The sequence below is a fragment of the Canis lupus genome, chromosome 27 (genome assembly GCF_011100685.1).
Source record: "Canis lupus familiaris isolate Mischka breed German Shepherd chromosome 27, alternate assembly UU_Cfam_GSD_1.0, whole genome shotgun sequence".
Lineage (NCBI taxonomy): Eukaryota > Metazoa > Chordata > Mammalia > Carnivora > Canidae > Canis > Canis lupus.
The window spans coordinates 16112636-16124959 of NC_049248.1; the positions used below are offsets into that span (position 1 = coordinate 16112636).

Genomic DNA, 12324 nt, shown 5'->3' on the forward strand with positions numbered 1-12324 from the left:
TTTGGTGATTGAAACCAGTGGTGTCAAAGAATAGGACCAGGTGAACACACAATACTGATGGGCTTTTCGACAGAAGTGCTGCAAAAAATAATTAACACAATATCCAGTTTAGAACTAAAAGCTCTCTTTCTTGAATTCTGCTATTCAAAAGCAGGGGCTGCATATTTAAAATATGGAGATTTCATTTTTCCTTTTTATATGGTGTCTATCATGTACCAGGCAATACAGATAGGTAATTGAAATACAGTTAGGAGAATAAATTTAGGCTTTTAAGTGTTTAGAATTCAGATAAAATCCAAAGAATACAATATGCTGGATAAAATTAATCTTAATGTGTCCCAAGTTGTTTGTTTGTTTGTCTTCCTTTAGGGCAGAAGGGAGCGGCTGGGTAAATAGTTCAATGAAACATGGCTACCCAGTATGCCCTCTCCCACTATCTGCCCTTTATTATTCCCTAGCTCTGTTCTACTTTCCAGAGAGCAGGTAACTAGTGCAGTCAAATCCCCTGATACATTTAAAAAATCTGTCTGCTCCAGGTTCCCTATAGTCTAGTCAGTGTTTTGTGTGGTATGCCTCGTTTCCAGTAACCCAGTTAAATTAAAGGTTTGTTGAGGGCTAGGCAATCTACATAATCACTTTGTACACTTACATTTTAGGGTTGTTCCTCTTTTCTCATCCCTTAAGAATGACCTTGATTTATGAGAAAAAAACTCACACAAATAAATCACTGCATATTTTTTCTAATGTTTGTGTTCCCTTTAATATTAAAATTGCTCATTACTAGTCACTAGATTGAGTAATTACTTATAAATTAAGTACTCTATATACTTAAAAGTGAATAAAATATCCACTTTATTTGACTGTGCACATAAGAGATCTGAACATAAAAATACTTTTATGTTCTATATGTATTAAGATGATAAAGAATATACATTTATATTTTATATATTTTGACGAAAGGAAACATTTCTAAACATATTAATAAATACACTTATGAACTGAATCTTAAATTATATATACATTTATCTTTCTAACTCAAGAAAACTCTATCCATCTCTACCTGTGTAGACATTGCACTGGGTATTAGGTAGGATACAAGTGAGTTCAAGGAAATGGACTCTGATTACAAAGGTCTTGGAATAAAAAATGAAAAAAAAAAAACCCCAAAACCCAAAAAAACATGCTCAGAGAAACTGGAGAAAACATTTAAAATGAAATGGCAGTAATTTCACAATTACCTTAATATCCTTTGATTGCAAGATTGCTGAAAGAATGAGAATTAATGGAACTTTCAGAGTGGACTGACATGTACATGGTGAGATTTCTTGGAAGAGGTGAGACTGACATAGAGTATGTAAAACAGATCAATGAAAAAACAAGTAGTATTCATTGGTGATTTTGTCTTTATGACATAATATTTCACCAATTCATGTTAGTTATACATCTACTGTGGGAGCAATGGGATAAACGTATTAACCAAACTGACAGTGTTACGGGGATATTTTCCAATAGGTGCCTTTGCAGTTATCAAATTTTTGCTGGGTGCTAGGCACTGTGTTATGTGTTTACATACTTCATTATTTAATCCTTAGATAAGTCTATGAAGAGGATACTATTATCCCTAACATACAGATTAGGAACAGCAGCAAAGAGACTACCAAGGACAGATTGCTATAGAACAGTACTTTGCTGAGCTGATATTGATTAAAGTTCATGTCTGTCTTGCTCCAAAGCTCCCTCTCTTTTCCTTAGGCCATGCTATCTGCATCATTCCTAGATCTCTCTGGTAGGCACAGCCTCTAATTCAGATATACATTCAGCATGTGAGGAGTAGGTTTTAAGTACTATGCCATTTTCACTCATGTATTTATTTGTCAGTTTAGCAAGCATTAACATAGCATTTACTGTGTGCTGAGTGCTGTGAACAAAGCTAGTGAAGGTAATAAATATTCCAGGCCTTTAGGTATCCACATTCTAGAAAGGGCAGAACTCAACAATCGCCATAAATATGTAAGATGTACAAAAATGCATTTCTAGAGAACAAGAATTAAGAGAGGGGTTCATAGAAATGATGATATTTGACCTGAATCTTTTTTTTTAAGATTTTATTTATTTATTCATGAGAGACATAGATAGAGGCAGAGATATAGGCAGAGGGAGAAGCAGGCTCCCTGCAAGGAGCCCGATACAGGACTAGATCCTCGATCCCAGGATCACACCCTGAGCCAAAGGCAGATGCTTAATTACTGAGCCACCTAAGCATCCCTTGACCTGAATCTTGATGAATAATTTTCTAGTTTGATAGTTGTGCAAGGTTGACCAAGCAGTGGGCACGATGCAAAGTGGTTTCTGAGAACTTCTGGTTGGGCATTCTGGCTACAGTTTGAGTTTTGGGGGAGCAGGAATCAGAAAATAAGGTGAGAAAATGAACAAGAGCCAAAAAATGAAAGATAGGCTTCTATGCCATAGTAAAGATTTGACGTATATTTAAAGCAGTGGGGAGCCATTAATGTAGCAAAATAAAGAGTTTCTTGGTCAAACTTTTTTTTTTCTTTTGAGGAGGAAGAATAAAGAGAAGGTGAAATAGAAAGCCAACCAAGAGGGTAAAAATAGAGAAGGTGGAAATACAAAGTAGTGCAGAGAGGAGGTATTTAGAAGATGACTAAATAGAATGTACTGGCTGATGGAATGGGAACAATTCAGGATAACTTCAAGCTTTCTACTTTTTGGGATTGGTTGGCTGGTAGAAGGAGACAGGAACTAAGTGAAGAAGATTTATTTGGGGTCAGGGCTTTATTTTTTATTATTTAAAATCTGAAAGGCATTTGTGGCATTCATGTGTGAAAGAAGTTGTTAGATTCTGAACAAATGAGATAGAAGACATCAGTGGCATGAGGGAGCAAAACTATTGTTTTTAGTACTACAGTTTTTTTAACTTGGACAACATGATTTAATATGAAAGCTAAAGGAGTATGTTGATGAACCTTATAACCAGGAAGATATATCTATCATTCAAGACAGCCTTGACAGGCATGAGTCCATGTGGAAAGTCTGTTCAGATATAAATAACATTTTGGATGAACAGAGATTGAAAATAGAAGTATGGGGCAGCCCGGGCGGCTCAGTGGTTTAGTGCCACCTTCAGCCCAGGGCGTGATCCTGGAACCCGGAATCGAGTTCCAGGTTAGGCTCCCTGCATGGAGCCTGCTTCTCCCTCTGCCTGTGTCTCTTCCTCTCTCTCTCTCTCTCTCTCTCTGTCTCTCATGAATAAATAAATAAAATCTGGAAAAAAAAAAAAGAAAATAGAAGTAGGGGTTATCAACTGGAATAAAGTTCCAAAAGATGAGGGCTATACTATCTAGAAATAGGTAATGGCATTAGCCTTGTGAATTAAGTCAGTTAATCATTTAACAGATACTTGTTAAAACACCTACTCTGGCCTAGCACTGAGATAGGTTCTGGGGATACAGTAGAGAACCAGAGACATGGACTTTGTCTTCATGGAGAATGATAGTATGGGATGCAGACAACAGAACAAATAAACTTGTAATAAATGGTGGTCATGAGTACTATGAAGATAGCCAGAAAATGTTCAGTTAGAAAATAGCTGGGCGGGGTGCAAACTGAAAATCCCAGTGAAACTGAGTGATTGGTGAACATCTCTCTCTCAGAAGATGGCATTTAAGTTGAGATATGAAAAGATGCAGAGAATAAGTAATGTAGGTGAAGAGCAGGGAAAGCCATGCTCAGAAGAAACATTCTGTTGAGAGTTTAGCTAAGCTACTCCATGGTATTACTGTCTTGGCATCATTTTTTTTTTTGTGGCTTTTAGACTGACACTAGATTCCTTGTTCCTGTATTTATCCTAGATAACAGACCTCAGTCATAAGAAAATATAAGTTCCTAATGTGACTTCCCCAATGGCTTTGTGAACATCTTCCCCATCTCCCAGGACTCTTCCTTGTGTGCTCTCAGATCTCTGTGGATCTGTCCCACTCTTTTGGCTTGAGTTGACTAATACAGCCTTGCCCTGGGAACCCCAAAGCACTCTGCCCAGAGACCTGATAAAGACTCCCCTCAAGTCCCATTACTCTCTGGCTGCATTCTGCCCTGACTTCCTTACGTGGCCCCTTGAGGTGTACAGTGTACTCCTTCCAGAACCTGTGAGTAATAAACATCTCTATTTCAGTTTCTCTTGTGGTTTCTTGTTGTACTGTGACTCACCATCTGGCACCCCGTGCTTTATTTAACAAATGTTAATTTAACATTTGTTATAGGTCATAACACATTCCTTTGCAGGAGAGATCCTAGTTAAGTCTGAATAAATGAATAAAGAGCATTTTGGCCATCATTTTGGGAGGAGAGGTAAGCAGAGGCCTGATCACACAGGGGCTTAGCAGCTGTCATAGTGAAGTTTGACCTGGTACAAGAGAAAGCCACTGAAATGTTGTCTAACCAAGTCTGAGTTTCAATATCATTCCTGCTGTCAAGTGGAGAATGAAGTAGAAGGAATCCCAGGAAAAACAGCAAAATGAGGTAGAAAATTATCGTCATCAGAATATTCTAGGTGAAAGATGATGATGATAGTGTACTGAATCATTGAGCTGACATAGAGACAGAAAAATGAATGGGGTCAGGACATACAGGACTTGCTGATGTAGACAAAATTTTTAGAATGATTAGTGTGTAGATAGCATTCAAAGCCATGTGACTAGATAAGTAAGAGGTAGAATAGTGTTTCACAGGAGGAGAAAGAAAGGACTTAATCTAATCATGTGGAGAGATAAATTTCTAAGACAAGTGGGAACTTGAGGGGGTCTCTCATTAATAAGCTGTATATATACATATATATACATATATATATATATTTTTTTTTTTTCTGTTGAGTGGAAAACAAGGGCTCCTTTTAAGAAGAGTATAGGATATGGCATTGAGACCTTGTAAAGAGTAGTAAAATTCACAAATAAAACATTGAGAGAAAGAGAGAGAGATAATTATGAAAGTATGAAAGTATTGACAAATCAGAGCATTGGGAGCACATGGATTTAGGGATTTATCACAGCATTAGTCCATTTGATTAAATCACCCCCAGCATTACCCAAAGTGAATGATCAATCAGATTGATTGGTTTGGGGATTTACAGGAAAAATAGAAGGGATATTTGTGGGCAAGCAAGGGAGGATGCTATTAAAGAATTATTGCAGTCAGGGCTTTTGAGCTAAGGAAAAAAATGTTCATTGGAAGGGAATAAATGAAGAAAAGGAGAGGTTTCAGAGAGTAAAGATCTTAAAATTAGGCTTTGTTGAAGAATTCTGCATTTATACCTTAAATGGAGGAGAAGAACCATTGAGTGGAGGTGGTAGACTGAAAGGATTTAGGGAGTGATTGAAAGAGGCACATGAAAAATAGGTATTACTTTACCATGTCCCTCCGGTTTCTACCTTGGGTGACAGGTGGAAGGAAACTGGTTTTCTTACCCAAAAGGATGATATCAAGTCCAGTGTTAAACATGTAAGTTTGAATTGCTTTGGGGACATCTGCACGGAGCTCTCTGAAAGGTAGTTACAGCCTGAAAAATTAATTTGGGATTAGGATCTAGGAATGGACAATGGTTATTATTTAAATGGCAGAATTTAGAAAAAAACGTGAAATTGTCTTGGAAGATAGAAACCAAGAAATTGGCTGCTTCCAATTGATCTCGCATTCATAACGCTCTCCTCCCCCACTCAAGTGCCTCTATTGTTTTTCTTGTTATGCAAAGGCAACTAGGTAAGATTCTCCAGGCATAGGTGGTTTTTGTTACTTGCCTAAAGAATGTTGCAATGGCCAGAAAGTTAAACTCAGGGATTTCCCCTCATTGTGTTTTTACTCAGGTTTGGACTGACAGCCTTGACCCCTGCAGGGCTAACGTTTGTCAGTTAGACAATACTCATTTTATACTGCTGGCCAATTTGAATGCTTTCACAAATGCCTGGGCAAAAGATTGTACCCAAAGATGTACAGCTGACTTCCCTAAGCTATAATTAACTGGTTTGACTTAAAGCTTTCATTGACATGAAAAAGCATAATCAACTTTCATAATGTAGTTTACTTTACCCATTTAATTAGGTTGTTAAAGCTTTGCCATCCTACTGTCTCCAGTAGTCATACACACCCGTACATACTCCACTCTCATACGTACCCATACAGACCCCATGGCCCTCTGTGGGGAGAGGAAATTGTGCCTGGGCTCTGGACCAAGGACACATTACTGGAGCAGAGCAATTGTTCAAGCTTCCTTACTGCATCATCTTGGGTGTTTAATGCTTGGAGTAGTACATGAAAGTCACACCTATACAGCACCCAGCACAGTGAATAATATATGGTAGGTATTCAGTAAATATTTTCTCCTTTTCCTCTTCTCCCACTATCAGTTTTAAAAAGCTTACCTATCTATCTATGTGTACCTATAAAATTTGCTAACATCTTGTTCTTTTCTTCATATTTAGAGGAAATATGCTAATGTTTCAGAAATGTTTTATAGCATAGATAGCATAATACGTTGCTGATATCTATTTTATAGTGAGAAATTGTTATGTGCATATATATATATATATACATACACACACACACAGAAAAGTATATGGGGCTTACACCAAGTGAATATTTCCTAGTTATAGCTATCAGCTCTTAGATGGTAAAGTGCTGTATAAACCCAATGTAATATTTCTCTCGGATATAGGGTTTTCAATTTGACTTGCGTTTGTTGATTTTTTTTCATGAACTGTTGAGAAATGAAATTCATTTAGACACTTACACCTAAATTTATACTCTACTCTTGTTCATACATGTAGTATGATTTAGAATTGTTTATGAGGCTATTTTTGACATTTTCTCCATATACTATTTATGTTTCTAAATTCCTAATTCTGTTAATAACTTCCCAACTGAAAAAAATAAATAAATAACTTCCCAACTGAAAACCACAAATTCTATGTCACTTGGTTATTTACTAACTCGTCCCTTATAATGAATTCATACTATGAGATGGTTTTTAATTTCCTAAATGGAGAACTAGTTATAGTTTTGAATACTGATAACCTCTTCTTTATATAGCTCCTTACACATATTAAATGTTTAATAAACATTGTGGGTTGATTTTCTTTCAATTGATAAAATATAAAAACATCTCAAATGATTTTAAGGATATTTTATTGTACTTTATTTTTGAGAGAGAGAGAAAGAGCATGTGAGTAGGAAGGGGTAGAGAGAGAGGGGGAGAGAAAGAGCAACTTAAGCAAGCTCCATGCTTATTGTGGAGCTGGTGCTTCATCTCAGGACCTGAGCTGAAATCAAGAGTGGATGCTTAACTGAGTGAGCCACCCAGGCACTCTTTATTAAGAATATTTTAAAATGGTGGTGAAGGATTAAAAAAAAAAAACTAATGTGGAAAGATAAAGGTATTAAGCAAATTTTCTAGACTAGAATTACTTAATTTCTAATATTCCATAGTATTAATATTTTTATTATGTTTCTCAAAATCCAAAAAAAGAATAGAAGCTCACTAACCAGTAATTTTTCCCAAGCTTAATACTAATGGAACTATACAAATTTACTTTCAAATGCTGCTTAAAGGCTAAACAATTCTGTATCCTTATTAGGAAGGAAAACCTTATAGGGGTGCACATTTCGAAAAAAAAAATGTAACCATCCATTGTCACGCAACTGGGCTTTGGTCAATCATACACATTAAGAAATCGTTTAAGAAACAATCTTTTCTTTGAAAGTGTTTGAATAAATTTTAACAATCTTCAAGAAATTAAGGTTCCCAGGGTAGATATATTGTTACCTCTTGTATGTAAGCCTTTTTTCCATTCCTTCCTTCCTTTCTTTCCCTCTTCCTTTCTCCCTTCCTCCCTTTCTTCCTTCCCTTCTTGTATCCATTGTGTGTCTACTAAGTGCAAGTGTTTAATATGATAGACAAGAAGCACTTTCTATTGACAGTTCCATTGAAGTCAGGAAGACAGACAAGGCAATACATATGAAGACAAGATAACCTTAGATATGGGGATGTGGTAGAGAGATTCACACTCAACATATAGTGAATTCTTAAAGGATTAAACTAAGGAGTGTGGAAAAAAGGTCTAGTAGCAACACAGATTGACTATTCTTTGCCTAACATGTAGAACATAACTAAAATGAAGAAGAAAAAGTGGTTTTAGATGATGACTTTTATTATTTTTCCAGATATTTAGTTTATTGATTATCAGGTAATTATAGATTATCTGGTTGACTATGTAAAATGTGATTTTCAGAAAAAAATAAAAAATGGAGATGGAAACCAGATTAAGCATAATTATTGTGTTTCTCTTTCTCTATTTTTCTTCTTTTCCTTTTGATCTTTTCTTCTTTTTTCTTTTTCTTTTGATTCTTTTTCTATTGATCTTCTCTCTCTCTATTTTTTTCTTTTTCTTTTTTCTTTTCCATTTCTGTTCTTTGCTGCTTTCAATGAACATTTATTATGCCAGGCACTGGGCTAGATTCTTAGAATAGATAATATGAATATGACATTATTTCTGTCATCAAGGAGTTATGGTTTAAAAGATTCATATGTTACTTCACATTCTTAATTTTGGCGCTCTTGGAAAAAAAAAAGAAGTGAATATAAAATTTCTTTGGGTGAGTTAACTTAGACCAATACAAACACTTAAAAAATGTTTTCTGGAATCTTCTTTCCTCAGGAACCTAAGACAGTCTTTCTCTCATCCCCTTTAGGTCTCTGATTATATGTTACTGTTTCAGAGCATCTCTTTTTTTTTTAAAAAACATCTTTTAAAATAATATCCCAACCTCCCCTAGGCTTGTCCTTCTCCTTTGTCATTTTTCTCTTTGGCATTCATCACCTTATAAAATATCTTATGATTTACTTATTTATTTATCTTTTAAGATATCTCTGTTACTCCTTTAAAATGTAGGTTTCATGAGATCAGGAGTTGTGGCTCATTTTGTTCATTCATGCATCTTCAATGCCTAGAACATTTCCTATCCCATGCCAGGTATTCGGTATATATTTATCAAATGAATGAATGAATTAAGAAACACTAAAATAATAGAAAAATAAAACATATATTGCTTTGGAGGATTTAGCAGAAAGAAAGCAGAATCAGTTATAATCTAAGTATTGTTCTCAACCTTTCAAGACTACCTCTATACTGCAGTAACTCATTGCTATTCACTTCTAGCTAAATCTGAGTAAAGTATCTTGTACCTAAAGAAAAAGCAAAATATTTACCATAAATAAATAAAGGGCAGTCATTCAGCTCCCACTCAAACTCTGTATGGACAACTAACTCTCTTAAGTCATTTCATTATGTTCTCAGAAACTGTTATTCTCAATTATTAAGAATATTTATTCTTAGATATCAAAAAATTGATATTTAAAAACTTATTCACATACAGTATAATTTGTAATTCATCACCTAACAAAGGAAGTTTCTTTTTACTTTGGCTTCAAGAAGTCTCTTTTCTACCTTGGCCTCCTTCTCAGGAAGGAACCTGCAGATTGGATCTTGCATTGTTTAAAAAATAACTTAACTCTGATCTATAAGTATTGCTAACATTTTTGAAGCTGTAGTGGCCAGCTTTTAATTTTTTAAAAAATATACTTACAAAAATAAGATCTTCCTTTGTTTAAACAACTCAACAGGACTTTATATTAGAGTGTAGCCAAATTGAACACCAATAAAAAATAAATTTATTACTAAAAAAAATAAAGTGTAGCCATTCTATTATTATGTCTTATATTTTTTAAAATGTGATTTAGAGTCTTGAATACTTTTAAAGGCTAGGGTAACTTTTGTATTTATAATAATAGTAGAACAAGTTGTTACCTTTAAGCAAAAGTTGCAGGTAACATGGACCATTGAAGTTCAAAAGGGGGAAGATCTGCTCCCTAAAGGCAGTTTTGTACATGTTGGCGAATATAAGGGTGCTGATGCCTGTCTCTGTCCATTGTTCTGAGCTCATAAGAGTGGAAAGCTTAGTTAATGAGCTCTTAAAACATACACAAAAGATATGGAACAATTACATTCCTTGCTTTTCCAAAAATAATGTGCAGGCCCCATAACACAAAGGAAAGGAGGGGCAGTCTTTAAGGACTAGAGCATAAAAGTCTTCAGACATACATGCTAACTTCATTCTTATGTGATCTTGGGCCAATAATTTCACTTTTGTAAGTTTTGATATTCCCCTCTTAAAATGGGTTTAATGATTGGAGCTCCTAAGTGAATCATCTCATAGGGTTAATTCATTTAATTACATAATCCACATCAATTTTTTAAGGTAATGCCTGGCATAAATTAAGATATCAATCAATTTTCGGGTACCTGGGTGGCTTGATCAGTTAAGTGGCCAACTCTTGACTTCAACTCATATCATGATCTCAGAGTAGTGAGATAAAGTGCCTCACAGGGCTCAAGGTTCAGTGTTTGAGGATTCTTTCTCTCTCATCCTCTGCCCTTCCCCCCACTTGCATGTGCACTTGTTCTCTCTCTCTCAAATAAATAAATCTTTTTAAAAAGATATCAATTTTAGCTGCTGTTATCACTATAATTAATACACTATTCTTCACTTGGCAGGTGATAGTTACTGTAGAAATTCATCCTAAGCATTTAGAGACTTTTCTAAAATATTTAGCAGTCTTAAAGGGTAAAAAAATTTGAATTTTTTCTCTGTTTTTTTTTTTTTAAGATTTTATTTATTTATTAGAGAGACAGAGTGAAAAAGAGAGACAGAGAGAGGAGGGGCTAAGGGAGAGGGAGAAGCACATTCCCTGTTGAGGGGGGAGCCTGACACTGGCACAATCCCAGGACCCTGGGATCATGACCTGCCCCAAAGGCAGAAGCTTAAGGGACTGAACCACCCAGGTGCCCCTTCTTATCTGTTATTACAAAACTTTTAGGCAGGGCAATTTTCTTAAAAGCTTTTATTATTATTGTTATTATTGGTGTTGTTCTGATGATCCATTGATGAAAACAATTTCAGAGTTCCTTGTCTTTAATTTTTTATTGGAATGAACTATTTGAATCTAAAAGACAATGTAAGGCATTACTTAGTTCCGGGTCTTGCAGCAACTCGGTTTTTCCTTCTGCACGGGAGACCTCTGCCGCAACCATGTTATGCCAGATCATCGGTCAGGCCAAGAAGCATCCAAGCTTGATCCCCCTCTTCATATTTATTGGGGCAGGAGGTACTGGAGCAGCGCTGCATGTGTTGCGCTTGGCACAGTTCAATCCAGATGTTAGTTGGGATAGGAAGAATAACCTAGAACCTTGGAACAAACTGGGTCCCAATGATCAATACAAGTTCTACTCAGTGAATTGTAGATTACAGCAAGCTGAAGAAAGAAGGTCCAGACTTCTAAATGAAATGTTTCACTATAAAGCTTCTTAGAATGAAGGTCTTCCAGAAGCCATCCGCACAATTTTCCACTTATCCAGGAAATATTTCCCCTCTAAATGCACGAAATCATGTTGGTTCATTGTGTTGGGTTTACACTGAATAATAAATATCTGAAACTTGAAAAAAATAAAAAAATAAAAAAATAAAAGACAATGTAATTTAGTCATGCAACCAAAACCTTTTGGTTACTTTCAAGAATAAACAAAATGGAACAAAAGACTTTATTTAGGCAATGGTTGTACCTCTTTGAAAATTAGCTGTCAATTAAGATCACTAATATATTTATATTATAAAAATCTATGATTTTATGCTCTAGGTTACACGTTAGATTTATAATTATGACTTTAATCATAGTCACTGCATAATTCCTGAGCAATAGTCCATTTGCCTTGAGATTCTCACTGTAGAGATAGGAGAGGCACCAAGATCCATCTTTAAAAAGGAGCAGCTTTTGCACAGAGAAAAAAAATCAATAAAACGTTAAGGAAACCCACCGACTGGGAGAAAATATTTGCAAACCACATATCTGATAAAGGGTTAATATGCAAAATAGACAAGGAATCTTGCAGCTCAATAGCAAAAAACAAACAATCAGATTAAAAAAAATGCTCAGGGGACCTATTCAGACATTTTTCCAAAGACATACAAATAACCAACAGGTACATAAAAAGGTGCTCAACATTGCTAATCATCAGGAAAATGCAAATCAAAACCACCATGAGCTATCACCTCACACCTATGAGAATGGCTGTTATCAAAAAGACAAGAGATAAGTGTTGGCAACAATGTGGAGAAAAGGAAACCTCTGTGCACTGTTGGGGGGAATGTAAATTGGTGCAGCCACTTTGGAAAACGGTGTGACGGTTCCTCAAAAGGTTAAAAATA

General features: G+C 35.5%; 1 pseudogene; it reads left to right on the forward strand.

Moving 5' to 3' along the window:
* Nucleotides 1-11144: 11144 nt before the first annotated feature.
* LOC102152174 lies at nucleotides 11145-11547 on the forward strand (annotated as a pseudogene).
* The last annotated feature ends 777 nt before the right edge of the window (nucleotides 11548-12324 follow it).